The sequence below is a fragment of the Cryptomeria japonica genome, chromosome 10 (assembly GCF_030272615.1).
Source record: "Cryptomeria japonica chromosome 10, Sugi_1.0, whole genome shotgun sequence".
Classification (NCBI taxonomy): Eukaryota; Viridiplantae; Streptophyta; class Pinopsida; order Cupressales; family Cupressaceae; genus Cryptomeria; species Cryptomeria japonica.
The window spans coordinates 541,959,033-541,986,132 of record NC_081414.1 but is presented as its reverse complement, the minus strand read 5'-3'; the positions used below and the strand labels follow the sequence as shown (position 1 = coordinate 541,986,132).

Genomic DNA, 27,100 nt, shown 5'->3' with positions numbered 1-27,100 from the left:
GATGCCATGAATATAATCCATCAGTTGTATGCACCTTAAACACTTGAGAGTTTTTATATATTTAAAATGTTGTTTCCTTCAACTCAAATCCACTTATGCACTCATTTGATCAATGTATACATTGTAATGAAATAACTTGCACAAGAATATAAAATATGTTGCAAATGACTAACAATAATATGCCACTTCGAGGAGGCAACCTCCTATACACTTCGAGGGGGATACCTCCAACATTCTTCAATTAGAACTCAATACTAAACATGATCCTAATAACTAGCCTATACCTCCTATATATACCATACTTATGCCTAATATATCACCTTGGCCATCATAAATGCTTACATATGACTCCTAGTACAACCCACATACCTATATATGATTATAATAAAATATTATGTAAGAGTTAAGGTAGCCCAGCTGACTACTCATAACACAATACATGCTATAGGGTTAGGGACATAACATTGCCCCCATCTTTACAAAACCATTGTCCTCAATGCTAACATTTTTCTTTTTCTTGCTTCTTGCTTATTCTTCTACTTCTTTTTTGTTTCTTCTTCTTGTTCTTTCTCTTGTCTTGTTATTTCCCTTGTTCTTTGTCTTTGTCTTTGTCTTTCTCTTGCTCTCGCTCTTTCTCTTGCTCTTGCTCTTTCTCTTTCACTTTCTCTTGTGGTTTCTCTGTCTTATTGCCCCCATCTTTACAAAAGCATTGTCCTCAATGCTAACTTTTTTCTTTTTCTTGCTTCTTGCTTATTCTTCTACTTCTTTTTTGTTTCTTCTTCTTGTTCTTTCTCTTGTCTTTGTTAATTTTAGCGATTAGACTGGAAGTAAACAAAAAGAAAGCACAAATGCAACACATAACACAGTGATACCCTGGGAAAACCTCCCTATTGGAGGTGAAAAAACCAGCAAGAAATGTCTCAGATCTGATTAGAATAAACACAGTAGCAGATTACAATCTTTACCCTCCTTTAGGGCACACATCAACTAGAGCGAAACTTATCTGAAGATAGAGGACTGAATGTATATGCAAGTCGTTGTTACAGTAAGCTAATCTGAGACTGAATGTATATGCACGTCGTTGTTACAGTAAGCTAATCTGAGACTGAATTCGACAGTCCTAAGATACTTCGCCTAGTTTGAGACAAGTTCGGCAGCCCAGGATAGTATTCGCTTAGCCTTAGAATGACCTCACCAACAGTAACATAGATTTGCTCCACCTTAGGCAAATTCGCTGATGCAAAGACAAGTATTCGCTGCCCTAGGAAGATTCGCAAGTGCAGAGATCAGTCGCATATGAGAGTGATAATTCGCTTGCGATTGATTGCTTGTGATCTTCAAATCACCTTTCATATATAAGAGATGACACATACAATAACCCTTGGTCGGCCTTGTGTATTTTGGCGCCAAAATACACTATAATTTCAAATGCTTTACAAGTTATATGAATAGGTCTTGACCTATATCATTATTACAAATTACATATAACAGCCAGTTATACAAGTTACACCCATCGCCCAAATAGGGCCTGGCCCAAATAGGGTTATAAGCCAAAATGCTAAGGCCGATAGGCCACTTAGCATTTTATGTACTAGGTCGGCCCTAGAAGGAATCCGACCTAGCTACAAAACAACACTCCCTCTTAGCTAGGGAGGATACCTTCTAAATAATTGAGTCACATAGTGACTACCACCATGGCTACTCCCAGAGGGTGGGTCCATCATGGCTACTCCCATGGATGGAGAACATGAGTGCTCATTGTCATCTCAACATGACGTTCACCATAGCTGCTCCCAAAGGGTGACCAAGCTCATCATGGAATTTCTTCCATGACATCCACCATACCTACTCGCAGAGGGTGGATCCACCATGCCTATTCGCAGAGGGTGGAAGAGGGCTTTCAACTCAAACTTCTCCCAGAGAAGAGTGCATTACCACCATGCCTACTTGCAGAGGGTGGAAGGTACATCTCAATGTATCACTGATGTTGAGACTCCCTCTCAGCCAGTGCTTCATTCTTCACAACTCCAAGCTTATCTCGAAAGTATGCAAACTTCACTAGAGCAAGAGGCTTGGTGAGAACATCTGTTGTTATTTCATCAGTGTTGATGTACTTCAGCTGAACAGCATTCCTTTGCACCATATCCCTGATATAGTGATACTAGATTTCCACATGCTTTGTTCTATCATGAAATACTGGATTGGCAAAAAGCTTCACACAGCTCTGGTTATCACTATGGATAACTGTAAGCTCCCAAGGTTGTCCAAACAATCCTGCAAGGAGTTTTTGAAGCCACAATGCTTCTCTAGCTGCCACACATGCTGCAATGTATTCTCCTTCTGCAGTACTCAATACCACTGAAGACTGTTTCCTACTACACCAGGAAATCATAGCGGATCCCAAGCTAAAGCAAACTCCAGAAGTGCTCTTCTTACAATCAGTGACACTTCCTGCCCATTCAGAATCAAAATAACCTTCCAATTTCAGTACTGTGTTGGAAGAGTACTTCAATCCATATCCAACTGTGGCATGCAAGTATCTCAAGATATGCTTGGTTGCAACTACATGAATCTGTCTAGGTTCACACATGAACTGACTGAGAGCACTCACTGCATAGCAAATGTAGGGTCTAGTGTTAACTAGATACATCAAGGATCCGATCAACTGTCGATACTCAATAGGATCCACAAGATCTGAACTAGTTGCAGATTCACTCAACTTCTTCAAGTTGGATTCCATAGGAGTAGACATAGATTTACAATCTAACATTCCAAACCTCTTCAAAATATCAATGGTATATTTTCCTTGACTTAGAATAATCTCATTAGGTCTTTGCCATACTTCTAACCCTAGAAAGAAATGCATGAGACCTCGATCTTTCATTTCAAATTCTGAAGTCAGTTCTTTCTTACATCTAAGAATGAGATGATCTTCTCCAGTCAGAAATAAATCATCAACATATAAAACCAAAATTAACATCTCACCATTGAATACCTCGAAGTAAAGATTTGGATCAGCATCATTCTTACAGAAACCTAAGCTTACCAAGTACTTGTCAATTCTTTCATACCAAGTACGGGAAGCCTGCTTAAGGCCATATAATGCTTTCTTCAATCTACATACATGAGACTCTCTCTCATGGATCACGAAGCCTTCAGGTTGCTCTATGTAAACCTCTTCTTCAATAACTACATTGAGAAAAGTTGTCTTTACATCCATCTGATGTAACTTCCATCCCTTAGATGCGGCAATAGCAATGATAGTCCTAATAGAAGTATATCGAGCCATAGGGGCAAAGGTTTCCTCATAATCTATGCCTTCCTTTTGAGAGAAGCCACGAGCCACAAAACCTAGCTTTGTATTTCTCAATACTTCCATCAGCAGCATGTTTAATTTTAAACAACCATTTGGAAGATACAACTGACTTACCTTTGGGTCTAGGCACGATATCCCAAACATCATTCTTGATGATAGACTGATATTCTTCATCCATAGCATTCTTCCATGCTTGCTGGTTCATGGCCTCTTCAACGCTGGAAGGTTCGGTCTCAATGATGTTGTACAATGTTTCTTGCCCAAAAGGGGTCTCTTCTTGCTCATAGTAATATCTCTAGGCCCATCAGTAGGATCCATAGGCTCAACTAGATCATCATGCTCTTCAGGTTCTATAAACTCCCTTTGAATCTCAGTATCATGATCAATATCCAAGTTTTGAGGGTTATCATGAGCTTCATTGTCAATCTCCATACTTGAGCCTTTAGACTTTCTGAATGCAATATCTTCTTCAAAAGTAACATCTCTACTAACCTCAATATACTTCTAACCTAGAATGTAGATTCTGAATGCTTTGGAGGTTTTGTTGTAGCCCACAAGAATTCCTCTCTTTCCAGAAGGTTCCAACTTGGTTCTCTTCTCTTTGGGTACATGAGCATATACTGGACTTCCAAAGATCCTCAAGTGGCTGATGTCAGGTTTGATCCCTGAAAATGCTTCTTCTAGAGTCATATCCTTCAATACACGGTGAGAGCATCTATTCTGAATGTATATTGTTGTTCTAGATGCTTTGGCCCAAAGAAAAGTTAGCAGGTCCTGATCATGAATCGTAGCTTTCACAGCCTCAACTATAGATCTGTTCTTTCTTTCTGCAACCCCAGTTTGTTGAGGGTTGTAGGGAACACAAAACTCCCTCTTGATTCTTGCTTCAATACAAAAAACATGAAAACTACCTGAGGTGTATTCACCTCCATTGTCAGACCTTAAAACTTTAATTCTTTTCCCAGATAGATTTTCAGCTAAGGCCTTAAATTCTTTGAATCTACCTAGGAATTCACCAGATTCTTTTGACATTAGAAAGTAAATCCACGTTTTCCTAGAGTAGCCATCTATGAAGATTACATAATACAAGAATCCACTTGGAGAAGCAACAGACATAGGTCCACATAAATTAGAATGCACAAGAGCTAATTTCTCTTTAGACCTACTTTCACTTTGATGAAATGGACTCTTAGTGTTTTTACCCATAGCACAACCTTTACATGTATCATCATGAATATGACTAAGTTTAGGCATACCTTTAACCATCTTCTCTAGGGTAGGAAGGGCTCGGAAATGAAGATGTCCAAGTCTTCTATGCCATAGCTCGCTTGACTCAAGTGCTTCATGAATGAGAGCTTGAACCGGACGAGCTGAAAGCTTATATAGGCTCTCATACCGATTCCCAATGACACGAGCTGATTTGATGCTAGACTTCTTAGGCCATGCAAGAACTCTTCCCTCAGAAAATGCAATCTGATAACCTTTATCTTCCAATGCTGATATGGAGATAAGGTTCCTCTTGATTCCCGACACAAACAATATATCACTAAGGTGAAGAGAAATTCCAGAACCTAAGTTAAAGGAAGTGTTGACGTGTCTAGAGTCACATCGCTGCAACTTTATCTGGCCAACACAGAATAGAATGATCTCGCCGAGTATCCTATCCTATATTGTATAAGGAAGCCTTAATACTGTTTTTAATCGATCAAAGGGGACAACCTCAAGGTTCTAAATGTCAATTCTTGACTGCAGGATAACTCAGTGATTGATGTGTTTTGCTGGAAACACAAAGGGGACTTAGGTTTTGCAATAAGTTGGTCTGTATCTGATTCTCGAACTGCGAAATAAAAAGCAAAGAGAAGGGTTTAGGAAACCTAAGATAAGTCGGGCTAGTATGCGGGTAGACAGATTCAACATAACCAATCTATGCTTGGCCAGAATAACTGACAACCTTGTAGGAACAGTACAATCTTCAAAGGGACTTGGAAGATTTTCAGACTACAAATGCATGGCTAAGCACCCAATTCTGGCGTAGCTCAAACGGACACCTGCAATTGAACTAAATGCAATTAAAGGCTCAAACTAACCATACAAGAACATACAATCAATATATCCTCAATGGTATGAGCCTGAATCCATCAAATACCTGCACACCCAAAACAGAAAGATCTATCTAAAATGGTGAAGGAAACCATGCAAACAGAAGAAAACAAAGACATTAAACACCATATGTCAATGTTCATATGTTTGCTTCAACTGCCATTACAACAATTTCTACAGCATCTCTATGCTACTGTTAAAATTTAACCTTCTACAATCTAGCCTATTCTAACTGCTTAAAAATCTAACTATAATCTAACTAGAGTCTAACTATCTAACAATCTCTAACCCTTTACACAAGAAAGGCCTCTGCCTTTTATAGATTTTACAATATTGAATCAGAGGCCAAGATTGGTTGCATCAAAGGCCCTGATCTGCCTTCCAGAAGTTGGCAGCTTTAACCCATGCCCACTCAATTCTCATCTATCCACCCAACCACTATCTCAACTACCTACCACTATTTGGCTTCAATTTGAGTCTATCTGGTAGTTGGACATAATTGACCTGTGTCCCCTTTGTTTCAAAATATCTTGAGGGGTCCACAGGCAGTTTTACATCAAAATAATTGCAGTTTTAGAAACTGAATTTCTGGAATTAATCTAGCTGTGTATTTCTTGAGAATGCATACTTGTTGCTTTCTGAATGTTCTTCAGTCTTTGGTCTCGGTGGTGGACTTTAACTTGTCGTCCAGCAGCACGCTTCCCAATGTTTTATCGCTTTGATCCTGCGCTGCATCTTTGCTCTTGGCTTTGATTGTGATCCTTCTTCGATTTGCGTTTCAAGCTTTCTCCTGGTTCTTCCCGACGATGCCTTCGACCTGCAAACAATGAATTTCACCTTTAATCAATCAATTTGAAAATTAATTAAATTAATTTGACAAATATTAAATTTCTTAGACAAGGTCAGGCTTGAGAAGCTCTTTGTGAGATGTATCTTTTAAATGTGTTTTTCTTTACTTTCGAATTTCGGGACCTTTAAGCAAGTTGAGAGATGTTGTGCTTCCTCTGAGCGAATTTCAAATGCCTTCATTAGATCCTTAGCTGAATTTGGAGTTAGGATGTCTGTACTTTCTAGTTCCCATGTACATTGATCATAACCTAAACCTTTTCACTTGACGTATCATTCAACACGATAATCTGCACTTGTTTCCCCTTGTTCTTTCATGATCTTCGGGTCTATGGGGAGATTTGAGACGTCTTCATGTTTTTGGCCTAAAAGGCTCTATTCGCGCAATTACATTTAAGTTTAAAATGCCTTTGTGATGAAATTCGACCAAATGGAAGAAAATACGAGATTTTGTTGTTTTGATTAGAACGCCTGACCTCTAGAGAAGAAATTCAGCCAATATGGATCATTTACAAAGCAAAAATGACGAACTTCGCCCCTTTAAAGCTTTACTCCGTCTTCTGATGATGATTCTCGGGCATTTGTATGATTCGTGGGACTTCTTGTTGCATTACTTGGAGATTTTCGGCCATTTTTCACGAATTGAAAGTTTGCCAATTGGATTTGCATATTGACTAATTGATATTTTCGAGCAAAAGAAGCCTTTGTTTCACTTTCACTTGCAAATTCGGCAATATCGGTTGTTTTGCACGATTCATACCTGGCTATAGGTTTTCGGCCTTAGAGGCAATTTGGTGAGTTTGAATGATTTCGGCCTAATAGGTTATATTGTGAGCCTTCAGTTTACATTTTAATGCGCCCTTCCCATGGATTTCGGGCTACCAAGCCGATTTGATACTTTTAAGCATTTTTTTGAATTTCAGCGTACTAAAGTGTTTGGCAAACTTGTAACTCTTTTTCGGCCTATTAACCAACTTTGTGAAATTCACGATTTTTTAAAGTTCTCAGCCTACTAAAGTGTTTGGCAAACTTGTAACTCTTTTTCGGCCTATTAACCGACTTTGTGAAATTCGCGATTTTTTAAAGTTCTCGGCCTACTAGGTGAATTTGTGCACTTGCTTGTATTTCGACCAAATGAGGAGTTTTGAAAATTTAAGTTCTCTCTTTCACTTTTCGGCTTAGAGAGACATTTTGCGAGTTTGGAAAGCCAGAAGTTTTTTAGCAAATGGGTATTATCGCATGATCTTCGGCCTAAATCATCATTATTTCCTTTTTGGCTAAACACCACCTTCACGAACTTGGACATTGAATGACTTCTCACGATTTGGGCTTCTAACGCGATTTTCTCTATGATCACTCTCGGGCCAAATACCTCTTTTGCGCAATTTCTTAACTTCAAGTGATTTCGGCTCAATTCATGATTTCGTGAGATTCATGAATTTCGGCATGTTAGATGTTTTCGCGAACTTGCGTCTTTCACCATTTTCGGGAGATTGAGGCGAACTTAGACCTTTGGTTTTCGGCCTATGAAGTTTAATAGCACGAATTTGAGCTTTTCATGCATTTTCATCTTTTCACCCTTTCGGCCTAATAGGTTATATTGAGAGCCTTGGAGAGTTTTTCGGCTTGAGAGGGCAAATTTGAAACTTGCATCTCACATTTCGGGCTATAAGGCCGATTTTGTGACTTATCCTTGCATTTCGGCTATAGACTATTCTGAGAGTTTGACGTTTTCTATCTCCTTACATTTCACCATGGCAATGGGGGTCTCTTGTCAAAGACGGGGATGGGGTGCAAAATGCACAATAGGAAGTAGTACCAAAACCTCTTACAGAATAGCGTGCATCATCTCCAATGATCACGTGTAGGTTGGACTCCTCCACCAAGTCTGAAAGATGCTCCCGATAGCCGGTGATGTGTCTAGATGCTCCACTATCAATCAACCATGTATGACTATCTGTAGGAACATTGCTTGACAAGGCAGAGATGAAGAGGAAGTCTTCAACATCATTCTGATTTGAAACTTCATTTATGTTTGCTCCTTGTTGCTTTGGCTGGGATAAGCAATCCCTAGCATAGTGACCGAACTTGTCACACCTGAAACACTTGATGCGTGAAAGATCCTTCTTCTTCTTCTTTGAATCGGGAGCTGGATCAGACCTTTGGTCTCTGTTTCTCTTGAAATTGTTCTTCTTCCAATAGCCTCCTTTCTTCTTGATGGACTGGGCAGCGAGAACATGATTGTCTTCTCCATGAGTACTTTTGATAACTCCTCTTGCAGTCAGTCTTGATTCTTCTTGTAAGCAATCTGTCGTCAAAAAAATCAAACATGGGAAGTTTTGCCCTTGCACTAATTCCTTGAATGTAGGACTCCCAAGATGTCGGAAGACCATTGAGGGCTAACATGGTCAAGTCTTTGTCATCAACAACATTTCCAATAGAAGAGAGTTGATCTCTCAAATAAGAAATCCTCATGAAGTATGCTATGATGGACTCTCCTTTCGCCATCTTGATGTGATGAAGCTACTGCTTCAAGGCTAGGGCACGGCTAGTGTTGTTGATTTCGTACATCTCCTCCAAGGTTCTAAACATATCGCTTTTTGTCTTCATCTTGGAGATGATGGGAACAATGTGATCCTTCACGGAATCAACGAGTATCTTCTGAGCTTGATAGTCTTTCTTCCTCCATTGAATCTTTTCTTCTTCTGCCTCATGCTCGGTGGATTTTCTGTCCACAAAGTCTGCAAGATCACTTCCATTCAAAGCAAGCATAATTTGGAATCTCTGTGACATGAAATTGGAAGCACCATCCAATCTATCTTCAACTTTGAGACTATGCACCATCTTGAAGAAGTGATAAGAGCAAAATGAAGATAACTAATTACTGTCAATCTGATTACACCTAATTCGAATCAAGCTCTGATACCATGTTAATTTTAGCAATCAGACTGACAGTAAACAAACAGAAAGCACAAATGCAACACATAACACAGTGATACCCTGGGAAAACCTCCCTCTTGGAGGTGAAAAACCCAGCAAGAAATGTCTCAGATCTGATTAGAATAAACAAAGTAGCAGATTACAATCTTTACCCTCCTTAAGGGCACACATCAACTAGAGCAAAACTTATCTGAAGACAGAGAAGTAAATGTATATGCAGGTTGTTGTTACAATAAGCTAATCTGAGACTAAGTTCGACAGTCCTAAGATACTTCACTCAGTCTAAGACAAGTTCGGTAGCCCAGGATAGTATTCGCTCAACCTTAGAATGACCTCGCCAGCAGTAACATAGATTCCCTCCACCTTAGGCAAATTCGTTGATGCAGAGACAAGTATTTGCTGCCCTAGGAAGATTCGCAAGTGTAGAGATCAGTCACATATGAGAGTGATAATTTGCTTGTGATTGATTGCTTGTGATCTTCAAATCACCTTTCTGTAAAGTGGAAAATTGGATCCTAGTGACTCCCTACCTAGGAGAGAGAAAGGAAGCCACTAGGATGATTTTCACTTGGAGGAACTCTACATACAAAAGAGGGGCTTGAATCCACTAGATCCAAATCCAAGGGAAACAAGGATGTGAATTCCAAGTGGATTGCAAGGGTTGAAGTGCGATTTATCCTCTTTTGTAAATGAGAAAGTTGACTTGTTGACTACGAAAAAAAGAGAGGAAATGAGTGAAATGAGGAGCTACCAGTTTGGGATCGCGTTGTAACTTCAGATCTAAGCTAATTAGACTGATACGGATCTGCCCTGCAAATTTAGAGAAAAATCGTCGGGCCTGTGGCGGGAATGTACATGGTCCTCCACAAAATCCGTGAAACGAAAAGGGTTCTTTTGTCTCTGCAAATGAAACCCAAACCTGCAATTACAGTTGCACACCTGCAACCTACACACAGAAAATAGGGGAAAAGGGGGTTGTGGATAGGGGTTTGCCTCCATCAAACCCCGGTTGAGAAATCAACCTTGAAAGAAAGTAATTGCAAATGCTGAAATGTAAATGATGGAATTGTATACCTTGTAGATCTGCAATTTGTTGATAATGGTTGCTTTGCTTCTTGAATGTAATCACAAGTGTCATATGCAATGGCATGTAACATGACAAAACCCTAACACACACATGATTTCAAATGAATGTTGTAATGTTGGTCCAATGGATGAATGAAGAAGACTTGAATGCTTGAATGCTTGATGACGACCTTGAAATCTCGTATCTTATCCTAATGCCTCTCATCCTCTCCCAAATGAGGAAATTGAATCCCCTTTCATACATGCCTCAAGGATTAATTTTCAACCACCGAAGGCCGACAAAGAGGAATTACAAACCCCGAAGGCAAATTATGCATAGGAGACCGGGTAGACCTAACTTAGGGCCACCCTAAGGGGTGGGGACAAGGGCGCCACGCCCTTGTCCTGCCCTATTTTGGGACCCGGACAGGGTCTAAAGCAGCCACGGGTCTTGAAGGAGGAAGGGTGAAGGGGTGAGGATGCAGAAATAGGTCTTGGTTAGGGAAGAAGATGTCGTCGCCAAGGTGGAGACCTAAAATGTGGTTAAAATTGCAAGGGTCGCAATTTTATGTCACTACACTTTCACATATAGGAGATGACACATACAATAACCCTTTGTAATATCCCCACAATTTTTTTTAATTTATTTCCAGTTACAATCACAACAGGAACCTGTTAAGGTTAGGAAATAAAGATACAATAATGTTGAAATTGTAACCCTTCCACTTTCTGATCACCAAGTGCCCAATATGGGAAGGTGAGAGCATACGGTGTTGAGCGGATCGTTAGCTTCAAATAACTGAAAATAATACAATCCTTGGGCGGCAAGCCAGCCCCTTCCACTTTTCAGCGGGATATGGAGAATATTAAAAATCACTTGGCGCTAAACCAGCCAAGGATGATGCAAGAAACTGAAGAACAATCACACTACCACTTATGCAACGGGAGGACTAGAAATGAAATAGCAATCAACTCCACCGCTTATTCAGCGGGAGGATTGAAAATGAAATTACAATCAACTCAACCGCTTATTCAACGGGAGGACAGAATTACAATAGATAAGAAGGCGGCAAGCATGCCTCTTCCACTTATGCAATGGGCCAAAGAACAACAATCCAAGTATATAGCTATTAGTACTACTAATCATCTTTACAATGCAAACATGGATTACAGAATTACTAGAACCATTGTCCAAACTAGGCGGCAAGGCCAGCCTCTTCCACTTATGCAGTGGGACTAAGAGAGTTCAAATAAATTGTTGTTAGTACTACTAACAAGCATTACAATATGATTCATCATGGATATTCAAATGCCAAAACCCAAACTAACAGCTGCAACTTATTACCAAGACTCTTCACACCACACCCATAGACTCACACACCTGAAAACCAGCTTCAACCCCAAAAAACTAAATCTGATATGAATGAACAGTAGGCTGGAAATACAGAACAGCAACATTAAAATCCTCACAAACACTTCTAAATCACTCCCCACACACTCAACTTATCTCTAAACACACTCCAAAGAACCCACACACTCTTAAACCAACTCCACGCAAGGAAACACTCCAAACTAACAATTTTTCAGATTTTGATATGCAACCCATGCGCTGGAAACACACAGACCAGCGCCCTAGAAACTCACAAAAAAGATCGTAACTCTATTCACACTCAACGAAATGACCCCCAAACAGATGCAAATGAGAGATACAAGACAGGCGATGAGATTAGTACCAACAAACTGCACCCAAAACCCCCAAATGAATTTATGCACGCATTCCCAGGCAGCCCAGCATAGTACGGCTAGGAAAGAAGTACGATCTGCATTTAAAAATTAAATACTCAACATTAAGCTCTACAAACTTACAAACTTGATCGCCTGTGGATAGGAAGAGAACGAACCACTACCCAAAATGATTTGACACATGAACTAAGAGTTATGAAATAAAACGTGCTACAGCCACACCAAAAACCAGCAACACTAAAATCCACGCCACACTGAAAATCTGAAAATGCACACTAACATCGAACCACACATTCAGAAGATCCAATCACAGCTAGGAGTGTTATCTCACACTCGAAGTCTGTCAAGAGCCCTAGGAGGTATTCACCCTCGAAGATTGTCTGGAGTCAATCCGACAGCATAACAGTGTAAATTGTCTAAGATACCAAAATGAGAGCCTAAGTCACTTATTTATAACTTTTTGCCAACCAAATTCAAATTCAAATGCACTCCAAATACGCCCAAACCAAATGCCATTCCATTTCATCCACATTTGGCATTGCATTTCATTTCATTTCCTTGCACAAATTCGCCCAATTCACATTCACCCAAAATCGCCCTTTTTAATAAATGTGTCATAAAATAAAGTGTAAAGTGGGAACCCAACTTTGACTTCCAAATAAAAAATATTACTAAGGCAATATACTTAGAAAATCGCCCCATTTGCCTTGAGTTATAATTTAATTATTAACACCATGACGACCCCCTTGAAGTCATGCAAATTTCGCCAAAATAGACTTAGGATAAAATTAATATTTTCTCCCTTCCTAAGTTGTCGATCCATAAAATAATCAAATATTAATATTTCATGCCTAAGGTATTAATATATTAAAATTACCTTCTCCTCAAATACTGATTATTGCCACATTTAGTCAGAGACTAAAGTGCTGGAAATCACCAAAACTGAACTCAATTGGGGCTCTAAACTGAACTGCTAAAAATAGTCATCTGAGTGAATAAAGGATCCTGCCAAAATAATACTGCCAGAAATAGCCATTGAGCTGAGCTGCAGAATCCTTGCCAAGAATAGCACCAAAAAATGCTGGAAGACCAATTGCTCAAACTGACCTGTCGGAAATAGCCATCTGAACAGGCCTGTTGACATCCTGCTAAAAATAGAACTGCTAAAAATAATACTTACTAAAAATAGCATACTGCTAAAAATAGAAAGTGTTTCCAAAGTGATTTTAATCACATTCTGAGTAGCTGTCGCACTTACTAAAAATAGTAAGTCTGGAAAAAGTCAACTGATGCAGATGCATGTCGAACCATCCTGAAACTCTGTGAAAACCCAGAAGGAATCCAGAATCCAAACTATCAAACTCCCACATATAACCCTTGAAAACACCAAAGAATCCTCCTAGAAAATAGGAAACCCTAATTTTGCTCCCGACTAGCCTACGAGCCTCCGAACTAGGCTAACGGCCAACTGAACTAATCACTGCGGAGAAGGGGACATTACACCCTTGGTCAGCCTTGTGTATTTTGGCGCCAAGATACAATATAATTTCAAATGCTTTACAACTTATATGGATAGGTCTTGACCTATATCATTATTACAAGTTACATATAACAGCCAGTTATACAAGTTACACCCATTGCCCAAATAGGGCCTGACCCAAATAGGGTTATATGCCAAAATGCTAAGGCCGATAAGACACTTAGCATTTTATGTACTAGGTCAGCCCTAGAAGGGATCCGACCTAGCTACAAAACAACAGTCTTGTTCTTTCCCTTGTTCTTTGTCTTTGTCTTTCTCTTGCTCTCGCTCTTTCTCTTTCTCTTGCTCTTTCTCTTTCTCTTTCTCTTGTGGTTTCTCTTTGTCTTGCTCTTTCTCTTGCTTCTTCTCCTGCTCTTGCTCTTTCTCTTCTTCCTTAACTTCTTTTTCTTCTTTTGCTACTTCTAAAAAGATCTCCACAAAATGGCTAGATTTGCAGCATTGAGAGTAAAAATTTTAGAAACACTAATTTTTCAATAAATACCTTATTTCTGCTCCAATATCTTTGAAACTTCGACTATAGAATCTTCAATGACCTTCTCAAAAACCCTTTAAAAATTAGGAAGAAATTTGCACAAGTTTGTGAGATATGGTAATTAGGGTAGAAACCCTAATTATGCAATAACTTGCTTAATTGTGCCTCAATTTGTCTAAAACTTGGACTGAATGTACTTCAATATGTTCTTAAGAAACCCTTTTTAAAAAAGAAAGAAATTCACTCAAATCTGGGAGATTTAGTGTTTACAAAAAATTAGGGCAGAAACACTAATTCTGCAATAACTCAGTCAATCTGCTTCAATTGGTCTAAAACTTGGACTAAAAGTGCTTTAATATGTTCTTCAAAAACCCTTTAAATATCAGCAAAAAACTTGCACAAATTTGAAACATATACGATTTCCAAAATGACCTCCGAAATTGATGAAAAAGCCTTGCCTTCACGATGCCAAGAACATGCTCTGATACCACTTGTAAAGGAGTAATTTGCACAAGAATAATATAATATAGATTACACCAAATGACTAACAATAATATGCCACTTCAAGGGGGCAACCTCCTAATCCACTTCAAGGAGGATACCTCCAATATTATTCAATAAGAACTCAATACTCCACATGATCCTAATAACTAGCCTATACCTCTTATATATACCATACTTATGCCTAATATATCACCTTCGCTGACATAAATACTTACATATGACTCCAAGGACAACCCAAAAACCTATATATGATTATAATAATAATTATGTAACTTATTTAAGAGTTAAGGTAGCCACAAGCCGACTACTCATAACACAATACACACTATAAGGCTAGGGACATAACATACTTGCATATGCGATCAAAAGTAGCTTCCAATTGATAAGTTTATTATGTCTTTGAAATTGATGTATTAGAGAGTGCATAGTAAAAGCTTTGAATCCCTTAAAAACTATATTTCATGGTTTTTCAATTTGTGAAGTGAGCTCGAGTCCAAGTCAAAAATCAAACTGTTAAATCCAAGTCTTGTAACTATGCGCCTCTAGAAATTGCATGAGCTTTATAGAAGCTTCTCAAAATCTCCATGAAATCAACATCTACTTGGTAAAGGTTTTCCTAGTCAAATAAGTGGCAGTTGGACAAGTCCAACACTGTGATGAGTTAAATCCAAGTCTTGTAACTATGCACCTCTAGAACTTGCATGAGCTTTATAGAAGCTTCTCAAAATCTCCATGAAATCAACATCTACTTGGTAAAGGTTTTCCCAGTCAAATAAGTGGCAATTGGACAAGTCCAACACTGTGATGACACATGAACTAGTGATGAGTGTTAACAAAGTGCCTTATTGTCATTCCTTTTTTGTCTAAAACACTAGATGGAACTCTATAAACATGTCATCCACTTCATGCGGTATGCACACTCCAGCTTGCTCTATGTATGTAAGTTTGTAACAACTAAAGTTGCCTATGATTAGAGTTAATGATACTCTCCTTACCCGAGATGTAGTGATGCCATTGCTCAATAGCTTGAACAATGGTGTATAATTCATTTTCATAGATGGAGGACTGTTGACCCATGTCACTAAAGTTTCCAGATTATATTTGACTGAGTGTTCCTACTATGTAAGTATTGCACCAAGCACATAGCCAAATGTGGTGGTCTAGACTTCAAAGGGGTGCCCAACATCAAGCCAATCTCAAACCACCTTGGCCTTTTTCTTGTCCACATGGACACCAAAGTGGTCACGCCAAAAGTGCACTTGTTGAGATTGACTTGCAACTTGTATTGGCATAGAGTATATAGTATGTGCAAGACATGCTCCACATGTTCCTCCTAGATCATCCTAAAGACGAGGATGTCAAAATAGGCAATGTCAAAGAAGTTAATGAAATGTCCTAGGATTTCATTCATCAATTGCATGAATTTTGTTAGCACATTGGTTAAGCCAATAGGCAAAATCTTCCATTCATGCAATTCATCCTAAGTACGTTCAATTTGAACTCATATCTAATGATATCACAGTTTGAGGTCAATCTTGGTTAAGTATTGTGCACCATGGAGTTAGTCTAATAGGTCACCAATGCACAATAGATAATATTCATGTTTCATCATGATCTTGTCAAGCCCATAACAATCGATGCAAAGATGCCATGTTCCATTTGGCATGAGGACTATTAGGCTATTGCATATGGAAGAGCTAAGCCAAATCTTCCTTTGACCAATCAACTCTTAGATTTGGCACTAAACTTCATAATTTTTGGAAATAAATATGCAATATAGAGGACTCTTTGGGAGAGAGAGACTAGTAACGAAATCAATTCAATGTTGCACTGCACAATGTGTTGGAAGACCCTTGTGTTCTTGAAAGATGTCTTAGTAGTGCTGCAATTTCTTGTTAAGTTGGTATGATGACGTCAGTGTGATCATGTACACTACTAATACTCACATATTTGTCAAAGTAGGTGCATTTGGGTAAAGTGTGGATTTTATGGTAGTGCTCGTTAACCACCATAGATGATAAGCTCTTATCGTCACCCCCGATGTTGTTGTTGCCTTCCCAACCATAGACGATAAGCTCTTATCGTCACCCCCGAGCACACTACATGTCCTTCATGTTGCTGAATTCATATCTATTGATGCAATCATGACCTTGCATATATATGAATCAAAACCTCCTAGTAGACCTCAAGTCGGCCATATACTTTTGGCGCCAAGGATAGGGTCAAACCAATATATATTACAAGTTACATATGAGTCTCCCTCAGTTGCAAGTTACATTTAAATTAATCACAAGTTACACACAAGTGGTTCGCCCAAATAGGGCCTGCCCCAAATTAGGATCATCCAAATGCCAAGGTCGACAGGCTACTTGGCATTTTGTGCACTAGGTCGGCCCTAGTAGAAGGGATCCGACCTAGCTACACAACAACACTCCCTCTTAGCTAGAGAGGATTCCTTCTGAATAACCAAGTCACATAGTGACTACCACCATGGCTACTCCCATGAATAATACATTCACCATAGCTACTCCCAAAGGGTGAACAAGCACATCATGGAATTTCTTCCATGATACACACCATGCCTACTCGCATGAATAATACGTTCACCATAGCTACTCCCAAAGGGTGAACAAGCACATCATGGAATTTCTTCCATGATACCCACCATGCTTACTTGCAGAGGGTGGATCCACCATTGCTACTCGCAGAGGGTGGAAGAGGGCTTTCACCTCAAACTTCTCCCAGAGAAGAGTGCATTACCACCATGCCTACTCGCAGAGGGTGGCTCCACCATGCCTACTCGCAAAGGGTGGAACGAGAGCTCTAACCTCAGACTTCTCCCAGAGAGGAATGCATATCCACCATACCTACTCGCAGAGGGTGGAACGAGGGCTCTAACCTCAGACTTCTCCTCGAGAAGAATGCATCTCCACCATGCCTACTTGTAGAGGGTGGATCCACCATACCTACTCGCAGAGGGTGGAATGAGGGCTTTCACCTCAAACTTCTCCCAGAGAAGAATGCTTTAACAAGGGATTGCACCTCGAACTTCTCCTTCACAAAGAAGAACTCATTAACAAGGGATTGCACCTCGAACTTCTCCCTCACAGAGAAGAACTCATTAACCAAATCTTCATGATGACGTGGCTCCCTCTGAAGCTGGAATGTCAAGCTTCCTCTAAAGCTGATATGTTAGGCTCCCTTTGAAGCTGAAATGTCAAGCTCCCTCTGAAGCTGAAATGTCAAGCTCCCTCTCAACCTTCTGACCTCTTCGTCCAAGGTTACTTTTGACGATATGTCAGACTTCCTCTGAATGCCGATTCTTCCTCTGCGAAGAAATGCAAGCAATCTTCCTTCCTTGAATCCAATCTCTTATGCTTCTTGGTTCGCCCTGAAAGCATTTCAAAGAGATTATCTAATGCAAAATGAAGCATACATGATTCACTATCAAAGTTATAGCATGAATTAGTATAAAAATTCATGTGCATTAATCAAGCATGGAATACTTATCTCTTATTTAATGGATCTCAAAACCTTAGTCTATTTTCACTATACTAGGAACACAATTGGAGCAATCAGGTCAAGCTTTCAGCTCAGGCCGACAATCGCATCACTATCAATAACAAAGTCATCTCCATCATCTTGGGCATCCACGATCCATCCCCTGGTAATGACATCTGACTGGAGTTGAAATAGTAACAAAGTGTCAATGATAATGTCATGATAATCTCAGGCCTCCTGACTGTGAATGTCTTTGGAAGTGGTAGAAACTCTGAAGAAAGTCCACATATATCGCATCCCCATACACAGGATAACAATGCTCAAACTCCAAGAGAATACTCACCAGATCCACAAATGCAATTTGCAGCTCCCAAGCAATGGCAACAGCTGATGAAGTCTCACGGCTGGGAATGGAAGCCATGATAGCAGCAGTTGTAGCAGCAAGTTCTTCACTGAAAACCACACACAGCAAGGGTTTATATACCTAGCATAAACTACATGGCTTCCCTAAACAAGTCCCGGCACCAACAACTAGGTGACTTGCCCCAAAGATCCTCACACCACACACTTGCAGACCACAAAAGACTAAGCGACTCTCTCAATAATGGTGACGTCAAGAATATACACAGCTCGTGATCGCAGTCAACCAATTGACGTTCACTCAAACTCACCAGCTTCCTTGTCCTAAGAAAATTCGCCCCTTCCAACACCCCCGTCGTGCTAAATGCCCAACACGACCCACAGGAGCCTTGATTCTTAACCTCCGTGACGGCTCCCTTTTCACTCCAGTCGAAGTTATCAAGCAAATCATCGGTGGGCAGAATGGGGGCGTCATGAGCACCAGATTTCAGAAACAGTAGCAGACACAGCCCCAAATATTGACGGCAGAATTTGGCCTCCGTCAAATCTAAAAACTTTGTGATGCCATGGACGGCACTTAGATCCAACTTCTGATGCTCTAGAGCCCTTCAAAGATTATCCTTGAAAACCCCAAATCGATGGGTGTGCTCCTCTAGCCCCGAGTAATTCTTCTCAAATCTTGTCGGAAATTCCTGATTCGTTTAGACGCCTAACCGACGCTACTGTGAAAGGCGGAGGTCAGCAAGTGTAATCGTTGCATTATCCTCTAAAGTCGCCTTCGATCTGGAAGAGATCTTAAATCTACAATGGTTTCTGATTGAATTTCCCTTGAAAGCACAGGATCTACCTTCAAGCGGTTGGGCTCTAAAGAAGGAACCCGCTCTGATACCATGTGGATTTTATGGTAGTGCTCGTTGACCACAGGCAAACATCAGATTTGTTGCCTTCCCAACCATAGACGATAAGCTCTTATCGTCACCCCCGAGCACACTACATGTCCTTCATGTTGTTGAATTCATATCTATTGATGCAATCATGACCTTGCATATATATGAATCAAAACCTCCTAGTAGACCTCAGATCGGCCATATACTTTTGGTGCCAAGGATAGGGTCAGACCAATATATATTACAAGTTACATATGAGTCTCCCTTAGTTGCAAGTTACATTTAAATTAATCACAAGTTACACACAAGTGGTTCGCCCAAATTAGGCTCATCCAAATGCCAAGGCCAACGGGCCACTTGGCATTTTGTGCACTAGGTCGGCCCTAGTAGAAGGGATCGGACCTAGCTACACAACAACATGGACCATGAAAATGTACTGTCCCACCCCAGGTGGAACACTGTAACTACCACTAAACAAACTGCTTGTTTGTTTTTAGATTAAAAATACTATATTTCCTTTTGAAGGTGGTCAATCAGAACTAGAGAGAATTGCAGAAGATGCCTTTTTTAAGAGTTTGCAATGTTTTTGAAGAAACAAATATGAACTCATAAAATATTGCATACATCTAGTACTGAATAGAATAATGACATTTGCAACTATGAAAATACTTTGCAAGTCTACTTAGGCATACCCGATTCCCTATCCTATGAAACTTGAGGCTGGATGAATTAGAAAGGGCTTTCGGAAGTCTGATTTGTAAGCAGTCAGCCAACCAAGTCACTCAAAAAATCTGGTTTGCAGCAGATCTAAGCAAGTTCAGTTGCTTTCCAAGATAACCCAGCAGCTAGGTCTGATTCCACGATGGTGCTTTCAATTATGCCCTATGTAGACGACCTCCAAGGGTCTTTTAGTTCCAGAACAGCTCAAGGAAGGTACAGCCTATCAAGAAAGCTGCACACTCAGAATTTCAACTTAAAGCTTTCCAAGAACTCTACTTCCAACTGATGCAAACTGTCCTAAACTGTTGGTGATGGATTTGGCTTGCATAAACCACTCAAAATCTGGAAATAAGTGATGTTCTTTGTTACAAACCAACCCAAGAGGGGTCGGCCTAGCACACAAGCTGCTCCCTCAGCAAATATGTCATAAATGCTCCAAACCCTACCAAAATTGATGTAGTCTTCAACCAATCTGCTGATATGAGTAAGACTTGTTATACCAATACTGAAAATGCTTAGCAAAACCTCTCCTTAGCTTCAAACAAGCCAAGAAAGGGGGTGACCACACTAGCAAACACCTTACTCAGCAACAGCAGCAAAAAAACTATCTAAAACTGTTATAAACTAACTTGAATCTGCTGGTCATGATGCAACTTGATATCCCAATGCTGGAGATGCAAGGAAGTGCTCACCTACACTCCAAACAAGCTGAAATATGGGTCGGCCTCTCAAGCAAGTAGCTCCTTCAGATTCAACCAACAACTAATCTTCCAAACTGATTTCTATGTAATCCAACTGGGATCCTTGAAGTAGAATCCCCCTTGCACACCCTCGGTTGGTCTTTCACAACTGCAAGTGTGTTTACCTATGAAGGTTTTCGTCTCCACAAGCAGCTCTAACCCCTAGGGTTCAGCCACGCTCCTCTTGGGAGACAAAAAAGAGAAATGATCCAACATAACATACCAAATGATTTCCAAATAGCCCTTTAGATAGCCTCCAAGTTATGCGCCCTAATTAGGGTTTCTTCCCAACATCCACTTTATGTTTTTAAATTGAGTTTTGCTTTTCTCTTTAATACTCCTTTTAATTTGAGATTATTTAAAACTTTTAATATCTCACTCAATTCCTTTTTCTCTCTCCTCAAGGGCATCCAAGATAAGTCACTTAATTTCACCCTTTTATCATTTTCAATGACTTTATTATAACTTAATAATTTGGCTTTCCAAGACACCCTAAATATCTTTATAATATTACAAATAACCATAAAATGAATGAACTTCATTTTCTCTCTCTTGGGACTTCTAACAAGGAAGCACCTCACTCTCTCTCTAGACTCATGTATGCCTTTAAAGGAGATATTCTAGAGTTTAATGCAGTTTTAAACTGGCGACCTGGATGTAATAATACTGTTGACTGTATCCACCATTGTTTACCCTAAAGTGCCCTTTGAAATAGGAGAAAATCACCAGTCCAATGTCCTCTATCCGTACTTACCAATATATGAGGACTTCGTTAATAGACTAATACTAATCTGTTGATGCTGGCTAAGAAGGGGGCATTACAGAAAAGCACAAGCTTCTGTGTATGGACAAATGATCTTGCAACACCATTTTGCAAAGACGAGCTAATTTGGCATGTCATTTTATCTCATGAAGATTTTAGTATTGTTTGCCAACATATACCATCCACCACTATGGCTTTCAATGATAAACACCATCTCTATCATGCACATATGATCTTCCAACTATAAACATTGCAAACTTCCAAATGCATGACATTACAAGTAGTAGTGTCCAACATGGGTTTGACTACATACTGAAAGTGCATTGTTGACTTAACTCAATGTCCTTGCATTGCTACAACTATCGCAAAGAGTTGGATCTAGATGTGCATCAATGGAAAGAACTAAGTGACTGACTACATCATGGGAAATGATATTCTTTTTATTGCCATTGTCAATAATGATGTAGATTGGTTATTCGCTGACCCAACAATGTATGTGGAAGAAATGTTGATGTTCCTCCAAAGTGTTAATGGTCATGGCATTCATGTTAAGACACTATGCCTCATGGTCAATCTCACCACCTTGCTCGAGACCTAATTGGCTTGCACAATTAGTGACTAGCATGCAGCATTCAACATTGCTAGGGAGGTCACGCAATTGTGGTGGCACCGTGTTTCACCTTCTTGTGGTTGCTAATCCATGCTTTTGTCTAGTACAAATGATGAGGACATTTTAGGGCTTTGTGTGGCTAGTCTAGACTATTGTGGCTACTTTTGTACAAGGGAATTTGTAATGTCCCCTTCTCAGTGATGTGCATTTAGTGGTCCATTGGCCTATTTCGGAAACCCGTAGGCTATTTGCAAAGGAGAATTAGGGTTTCCAATTTTTGTCAAGTTCAGCACGACCTTTTTAGGGTTTGTCGGGAGGGAACTCTTCAGTTCCGCTTATGGTTTCCTCCTGGGTTTTCCATGAACTCTAGGGTGGCATAACATGCATTTGATTCTTTGGTGAAGTCAGAACTTACTATTTTTAGTAAGTTAGGGTTTGGTTGTTTGGATGATGCAGTTCTACTGAGCTTTCCAAGCTCTTTCTCTGGGTGCGAAGATCATGTTTTTCGGAGCAGTATTTCTTGACTTACTGTTTTTAGTAAGTGGCTGTGTTGAGCATTTCTATTTTTAGCAGTCTCGGATAGCGTCCTGACTCAGCACAGTTCAATGGTCTTCATCGCACAGCTTCATCCTTGACTTTGGTATTATCAATATTGGAGTTATAAGTTATTTAATTACATATTAATTCCTTATCTTAAGGTTTAATATTTAATTATTTTTAAACAGATTATTTGTATTGTGTGCAACTTAGGGGAAAATATTTATCTGCCATCTATATTGTTATTTTCCTAAGTTAGGCATGGAAATTTGAAGAATGCCTTAAGTTATTGTTTGAGGACTTAGGCAAGTTCGAACTTGTCTAAGTATTGATTAAATACAATTTGGGCGCTGTTGACGTGTATTTTATACACGATCATACACAGAATAAAATACCAATAGGTATCTTATCCTCTCTTGAGAAAATAGTCTCTAACTGTTGAAGATCTGCAAAAAGGATCAGTTAGATGGACTCCAAGGTTCTTTTAGTGGGGTCTCCACGTGTGGACAAGCTTTTTAGTGGTATGATGTGATTTGTTGTTTCCTCCAAGGCGTCTTACGGATTCCAAAGGCTCGAAGATTCTACTAAACTAAAAGGAACTTTCAAAAAAAGCAAAAGATAGGGTTTGAGAGGTCTAATCTAGCCTAACCCTATGAACGACTTAGCATGAATGAGATTTGGCAAGACTCAACCAACTTCAATTTTGCCATAAGATAACAACTCAATTGAAATTAGTGCGATCTTCTAAGGTAATAATGATGTTCAATGCATCAAAGAACAAGGACACTACTACGAAGGTACATATCCTAGATACGAAAATGCTTGAAGGTTAAGGACTCAAAATGTTCTCCAGTCGACCACGCAAGGCGTTCCTACAATCAGCAAGAAGCTAGTGGTTTGGATTGCGAATCCTACCAAATATCAAATCCCACACTTAGTCTTTCAAATTAACAAACTACTTTGATTGAGCATGATTCAAATACATCCAACAACCATGAAGATAACTCAAGAAATTTGCAACAAAACACCATAACTTCAATATTTTATTGATTTCCAAGTCATCATATACAACAATTGCTTGAATTTCTCTCTTCAAGACTCAATCTTGCTACAAAATAAAAATTGCTTCTAACTCTAATCTCTCTTACATCAACTATTGACTATTACTTTATTCCTCTATTATACTATTACCAAATGAAATGAAAAATGGGGGTATAAATAGCATCCCCAGTTACAATGAAAGGTCCAGATTGAAAATAAATCAACGGACAAGATCATGACACCTAAACCCTAATTAGGGTTTGTTACAAATGACCTCCTTTTTACTGAACAATATTAAATACATAGCCAAATATTAAATTTGGCACAAAAAATCTAGGAGGTATCAACCAATGAGAAATAAGATGTCATGTCATCTGTAACAACCTTTCATCTAGAATCTTATTCCCTTTCCAATTCTCTTTCTTAGCATATGCAATGAATTTTGTCACGATTCCTTCGATTTCTGTGATTGGAATCTCGGGAAGATTCTTGATACTCTCTTCTAAGTGGATGACCTGATCGAATGCATCTAGAAGAGCTGCGTCCCAAGTAGGTTCAAGTTCCTTTATTCTATCAATCAGGAGCATGGTGGCATACATCTGATCATACTGCTCATCTGTAACATCTGCGTCCTTGCGAAAGATGATCTTGATTCTATCCTCAAATTCTTGTATATCTACATCTGTCTCGACCTCGATCCTTCTGCCAAGAATGGTATGAAGTACCTCAAATACTCTGTCCTGTATCGGATTGATCACCTCCTCAACTTGACCACATCTAACACTGATGTCCTCGAAGAGAACACTCTTTATATGGAGTAAGGTTGACCACTGAAACAAACTGTGAGAATCACCTTCTAAGATCCTCTCCTGCGTTAAAATTCTTCTGGATGTGTGTCTTATTACTTTCAAGACAGGGATGACAACGTCCTTGGTATGGGCAAATGCAGCTACTGTTGCCATCAATCTGTGAATAATCTCAAGAACTTGGATAGCCTGATGAATGATCTTCGACATCCTTGTAACAAACTCTATGGCCATTGTATGAGATCTATCCATCCAACTACATGTACACTGGACCAGGTTCCTGAATCTTTCTGCTTCATTGATCGATTGAAGGGGCAATGCCTGCACTGGTGATCTAACTGGATCCTGACGTCCCAAAGGTTCATTGATGTGACTGAAATAAGTCCTCCATGCACCGACCTCCCTCTCAAGCTTTCTATTCTTTTCTACTTCTTCTCTAAGCTTGTCCTTCAATGCCTCAAATGTGTCGGTGGCATCATCTAAAGTCTGCTCTGCTGTGGATGGTCCTAACTCAATAGTCTGTATATGATAATCCTCTGCTAGGATCTCACCCTCATATTTGTCTGCTGCCGGTGTAGCTATCTGCAGTTTTCTAGATCCAGTCTCATCTCGAATCATCTTGGACATCTTTGTAGCCTTCTTCTTCTCTGTTGTCATATGTGAACGTCCGACAAGGCTCTCTAAATCAATTGCACTGTCCTCATCCTCAATTACGATCACCTTAGTCAATCTTTCCTTCAACCAATCTAGGATATTCGATCTTGTCTCTTGAACTTGAATTTCTTTATGTCCTATTTCTTCTTGTCTGGGAGGAGATGTTACTTCATTATCTTCTTCTAAATCATAGTCTTGGAGAGATCCATCTGACGAAACATGCTGTGCCTGTCCTTCCTCCTGTCTGTCATTCTGTACCATTGACTCCATGGACTCTTCTACTCGAACTGTTCTATCTTCTGGTCTGGAAGAAGTACCTGGTGCTTGATCTTTGTTGGCACCTAACTTTTTCTTGGAAGGCTCTTTCTTTTCTGATCTTTCCTTTCTCTTCGAACTCCTCGAATGGAGATTGCCCTCACTGGCACATCGAAGGTTACCTTCACCTGAATTCCTAGGATTAGGATTGCCTTCACTAACACTTGCTCCACCTTCGGCTGGTTTCTCTTCCAAAGTAAAAGACATAGCTATGCCTTGTTCTCTCAATTTCTGATGCTGAACGTCTACCCATCTGCGAGTACAAGACAAGACTGGTGCCATCAAATCATCTAAATCCACGGCCTCGGGCTCATTCCAATTCAAACTTATTGTTTTGCTTTCTCTATCATATGAAGATTGGATGTGCCTGCCGTTGTCCTGAGCTTGGTCGGCCACTCTGTAAATCTTACATTTCCTGATGAAATCCAAAGGCAATCTAGAATGTATCTTTCGTTTCACTTCGAGATCATCTAAGAGATTCATCATAAAATCTTCAATTTGGTGCTCATGTCTAAGTCTTCTACCGACCGTCTCCTCTAAATGTCCATGTGGATCAAAACTATTCCTCCAAGCAAAAGATGAAAAAGAATACAAAGCTAACTCCTTCTCTGCGTCATCCATGGCTAAGACATTAGGACATACCTCAACTGAATTACCCAAAATAATAGGTACCTGAACTCCATTCTGATGTCTGTGTCTAAATGCCTTCACATATGCTGCCAACTGCCTTGTTACTTCAAGTAACACAATTCTGTCTGTCGGGTACCTCGGCAACATGTATGGAGGTAAAGGACATCCATGCACTCTAATGTAAGTGAACTTGGGAAACTGAATGAACCAAGCACCGTACCTCTTGATGAACTCCTGGGCATCCTGAGATAATCTGTTGTGAATCCCTCCTTGCAACGTCCTTGTGATGTTCATCGTGAAAGTATCATTGACTAACTTGTAGTTCTTCCCTGGTGGATGATGCAAGTAGGTATAGGATTCACAAGCTCTGACCTCGCCGGGTCCTCTTCCAATCACTCCTCTGTGAGGTAGTCCTGCGTACTCAACGCTCCTGATTAAGGCATAGATGACGTATGAACTCATGTGGAAGGACTTAGTAGCCCTGAGTCTTCTCAACTGTACGTCTAAGCAATGGCTAATTATCCTAGCCCAATGTATTGTTCCCTTTCCTTGAACAATCACCTGGATGAAGTAAAACATCCATTTCTCAAAATAGAAGGCATGAGGTGCTCCTGTAACTCTGTTGAGCATGGTAATCAAATCTCTGTACTCCTCCTGGAAATCAATCCGATGCGGTGTGTTCGGTACCTTGCTCAGACGGGGACGACTCTTGAGTAGCCAGTTCTTGTTGATTATGCTTAGGCAAGCATCTGGATCATCATCGTACACTGATCTGGCTCCTTCAATGCTCTTGTATATCATGTCCCTGTGCTCTGGAAGATGGAAGGCTTCACTTATGGCTTCCTCTGAAAGGTACGCCAAAGTGTTTCCCTCATTGGACACAATTGTCCTGGACTGTGGATTGTAGTGACGGGCACACTCGATCATCAACTCGTGGCACTGAATAGCTGGAGGAAAACCGGCCGCCTTGATGATGCCACTCTCTATTATTCTCCGGGCGACAGGTGATG

At 39.9% G+C, this 27,100-nt stretch overlaps 1 protein-coding gene across 1 annotated transcript in view; it reads right to left on the bottom strand.

Annotated features, from left to right (window-relative positions):
- Nucleotides 1-27,100, bottom strand: part of LOC131060776 (uncharacterized) — a 191,640-nt gene that overhangs the window by 146,932 nt on the left and 17,608 nt on the right. The gene's annotated exons all lie outside the window — the stretch shown is intronic.